We start from the raw sequence: 4522 nt of genomic DNA, 5'->3' as shown, positions 1-4522 counted from the left end.
CGACCCCCTTATTAAATTTAATAATGACTATAATTACCATGGTGACGAACTCATCTCTTTCTGGCAGGTTATAATTGCATAAATGTAATACATATATCGTTTTATTTTACTTTAATCACGACTTTAGTTAACGACAACTTTAATAACTGTGTCGTGATACGGCCCAGTGTACTTATATCTGGCACACATTGTTCTCTGAAATTTAACGTTAAATCCAGTCAATTTTTAAATTTAATGGTTTAAATATAATAATGGATTTAATGTTTTTATTCATATGGTGTCAGTTTTATTACCTATTTTAAAAACATAAACGTTAAAAGTGTTTACGTTAATTGGACAATTTACCTTAAAAACTGTCTTTTTGTTATAAACCAGTTTCATTTTTTTAAACGTTTAATTTTAAAACCACGTAATTTATTTTCTGACAAGTATTTTGGTCATAATTACCTACACCCTTTTAAAAATTTAGAGCAGGAAATTTTATTTCAACGAGAAGTTAGTGGCGATAAGTAAAACCTGTTTTTCATTAAATTGTCAGTTCTGATTATTTTTAAGTATCTTAAAACAAATTATTCCGAAGGACGTTACTCTTATAACATCATAAATTAAAACAAATTTTATTAAAATCTTTAACTTCAATAATAATACATCAGTTAATAAATAAACCTTAAAGTTAGTTAAAAACTTTTGCAATAAATATGTATTGTAATTTCAAAACATAATAGTTATTTTTATATTAAGTGCGCGAAGAGAGTGTTTTTTGTGCATGAAAAGGTCTTTTACGCCGAGACGAAGGTCGAGGCAGTATAAGCCTTTGAATGCACAAAAACATCTTCGCGCACGAAATATAAACAATATTTTTTCTATAATTGATTCAAAAAATTGAAATTAAAAATTCAAATTTTTGAAAGAACTCTGAAGTTTCAATGCAGTGACCATGTTGCTAGGTAACTAATAAAAAACAGTGCGTGAAACGAAAAACAGAAATAGTCGTATGCGTGAAATTGCATTTCACACACTGTTTTGTATGGTTTCTATGGTTTCGATCTTACTAACAATGCAAAAAAAAATACACGTCAGAAAATGACCCACTTCAGGCACAGATAACTATGCGTGAATTTCAATTTTTTGAATCAATTATAGAAAAATGTGTTTGTATCTTTCCTAGTCCATTACTTCAAATGCTCTTAAATAGAACTCCGTTGGCTAAGAAATTATATTAAGTTTTACTCTTAACAGTGTCAATTAATCAATAATCCCCACGTTAAGAAGATATACTTTCTTGAACTGTGATAAAATTGTACTTTTTTTGTAACTCCAATCTTAGAACTTTGTTACGTAAGTTCCAACTCTGTTCACAGTTCCATCTATTTACAACCTAAAATAATATGGTCACGACTGTGGCGAGCACGAGCATGAATGTAGGCGGTTGTCTCGGATTATCAAATACATCCTACCGTTTTTTCCCAATTGCAGGCAAAACCTGATAGCAAAAAATAAATCTTATAAATAAACAAAAATTTTGAAAAGTCACAGGGACCCTAGCTGAATACTCGTGGTCAAGAATATCCAATGAATGACGACAATGACGTAAATACAAATAAATAAATATATATGAATGTCCACTACCTCTGTGATAAAGACGCCCCGAGATCATAGTCAGATGGAAATTAACGAGGTTATGTCATTCTCCTTGGACATTTCTGGCAGTTACGCGTTCTCGAATGAGTTTCGTGTGGCTTTTAGTTTTTTGAAGTTCTTATTCTTGCTTGTACTATAGAGCAACTCATACATGTTAAATAATAAAAACTAAGAAGAGAACTTAGATTACTTTATTTTAGTAACGAGAGTGACGAATACGAGTAGGTACCTATTTAGATATCTAAGTGCATACACACTTGGACTGTGATATCACTCATTATTAAATTAAATACTGTTTCCTTGTATTTTTTTAAGTCTTTGGTTGTTTATGATGTGGTTTTCACATTGTTATAATTTGGTTGTGTCATTTTTAATTTAAGATGTATTTTATTCCAAAAAAAAACCAAAATTTAATAACTAAAGGCATTCGAGTCAGTACTAGTGAAAAATAGTTGCCACCCGTTTTATAAAAGCCCTGTTTAGATACGAAACAAATCTCCAAGTAGATTTAATGTAGGTACTGGTAACAATAACATACCCATAGGTTAATAATAAAAAAAACTTAAGTACGTATATTTTTTTAACTTTTTTATTTGTTATGCTTAACCCTAAGTTGAAGTGTGTACAAGATCAAAAAAAAATATCAGTAGTAGCCTCCGTAATAACCACCATAGGCGTAGGGAGCAGCATATCCATAGCCACCATAACCAATGCTGGAATATCCCAAGCCGTAATATTGTGGTTCGGGTTTAGGGAGAGCCAAGGCAAAAGCTACGAGAGCCAAGAACAAGAACTGTAACAAACACAAGTACTAAATTAATAACAATAATAAAATAATAATATTTTATATTTACCAATTTGAACATTTTGGATGATGTTGTTTTGACTTTTGTTAAATCAAATCTGACTCTTGCTGGATAAATTTGGTGATTTTATAGTGGTAAGTTTGGGGGTGTGTCAGATGTTATTTGGGAGGTAAAGCAAAACGTAGTATACACACCCATCAAAATAATGTTAATTGGGTCAAGTTTTTTTTGCAGTAAAATACATTAAAACAACTTTTTATGCTAAAAAGATTATTACCATGAATATTGTATTTCAGTGGGTTCCTCGTTCATCTATCTTTACCTTAAATGTCTTCAACAACACGTATTATAATTTTTTATGAGGTTTTTAAATAAGATAATTGATCAAGATCAAGATATCAGGAAATAATATTTTAATATTAACACAGATAACATTTATTTATTTATTTTATCTCTTCAAAATGTTTATTAGTGCAAATAATATAAACGAAATTCTGTTTGCCATATTAAAAACTAAATCACCTTTAAAATAAACGTCTTAGTTAAATTAATTTATGTATTTACTTGTTGTTTTTGTCATCTCGTTTTATAAATTTTATAATTACTAGAACAGAATTAACTTACCATTATGTATAAATAATTAACAATACAATTAAAATAACTTATTTACGTGTACCATAGAAGCGTGGTGCACCTAAACGAGTTAATTCATGTATGTACCTATGTAACAAGTATTTGTTTAATTCATTTAATTTGTTTAGTTCATTTAATTTGGGAAAGGAAAATGTAGACGCACTTGTTTAGCTAACTCTATTAAAATAATTACAATATGCATGTATTAAACATATTACTGCAGCTAACTATATACACATATGGTAAGTACATCATTCAAAAAAATCTTATCAAATGGACAGAAAATAAAAATAAAAATATAAATGTATGCAAAAAATTACAAAATTTTATTGAAAGTGTTATGTTGTCAACTTTACAAAAGGCGCAAAAAGTTGTAATCAGTAATATCCATATCCTAGGGTATAAGGGTTATATCCGTTACCACTGTACGAATACGGATAAGAACCGTAATAACCAAACTGTGGTAGTGGTGCAGGTAATGGTATCGCCAACACCGTTACAATTAGACATAATAGGAAAAACACAAGCTAAAAAAATTAAATATTAACAAATATATTAATAAAAATGAATATGTACTTTGAACATCTTGTTGTTCTTCTAAAACAAATTGAAATCGAACTGTTGTTATGACCCAACAAAAATTGTTCTTTTATATCAAGTCATCTGCATATAAACGGGCCATATTATTATTATTCAGGGATGAGTATTTGATAAAAACACAAAACATGCCCTGCACTCATAATGTGCCCGTTGCTTCATTACAATGTATTTGCGCAGTTAATGTAATAATAAATACACCATGTGATAAAATAAACCAGGATATCTGGATGACTTCATAATTTAGTTATTAATTCTACCCGATATTATTGTAGTTGTCATAATCGATTTAAATTATAACACCTGTTACACAAATTTATTTTAATTACAAGGTTGAAAAGAATCAAGGATATTGTTTATTGTCTCGGTAATCTTTTGATCGACACCAGAAGGTTTTACCGATACATCATAATTATTTCTGTCACATACTTATTAAGAATGGCGAAACATAAATTTGACAAAATCAATCAGGATTAAACAGGATACTTTTTTGTTTCTGTTTGTATATTCCGCCCATGCCAATTTTCAATAATTTATAGATTAGTAACAATAATGGCAATCGCAACAATACATACATACTTTTGTTACATTGAAATTTTAACGAATGTCAATTAAAAAAGTTTTATAGTAAAGATTAAGTCAAGCTTTAAATGAAAAACAAAATTTAATTATAATTACGTTGTATAAACCAAATATCACAAAAATTAAAATTCAAGGCATGGATGAAACGCACTACATAAATATCTGATACATTATCATAATTAAGTATGTTTTAATATTTTTGTCAATTATAGGTATAATTTTATATATAAATTAATTTGTAATTATTCATTCGTAAACAAATC

General features: G+C 28.6%; 1 long non-coding RNA gene across 1 annotated transcript; it reads right to left on the bottom strand.

Annotated features, from left to right (window-relative positions):
- Positions 1-2212: 2212 nt before the first annotated feature.
- LOC138137369 (uncharacterized) lies at positions 2213-3788 on the bottom strand. The gene is made up of 3 exons (XR_011161707.1): positions 3657-3788; positions 2496-3607; positions 2213-2434 (listed from the first exon to the last, which is right to left on the bottom strand). It is a non-coding gene; the product is annotated as an uncharacterized lncRNA (long non-coding RNA).
- Positions 3789-4522: the final 734 nt, after the last annotated feature.

The sequence above is a fragment of the Tenebrio molitor genome, chromosome 1, assembly GCF_963966145.1.
Source record: "Tenebrio molitor chromosome 1, icTenMoli1.1, whole genome shotgun sequence".
Taxonomy (NCBI): Eukaryota; Metazoa; Arthropoda; class Insecta; order Coleoptera; family Tenebrionidae; genus Tenebrio; species Tenebrio molitor.
This window is presented reverse-complemented; position numbering and strand designations above follow the sequence as displayed.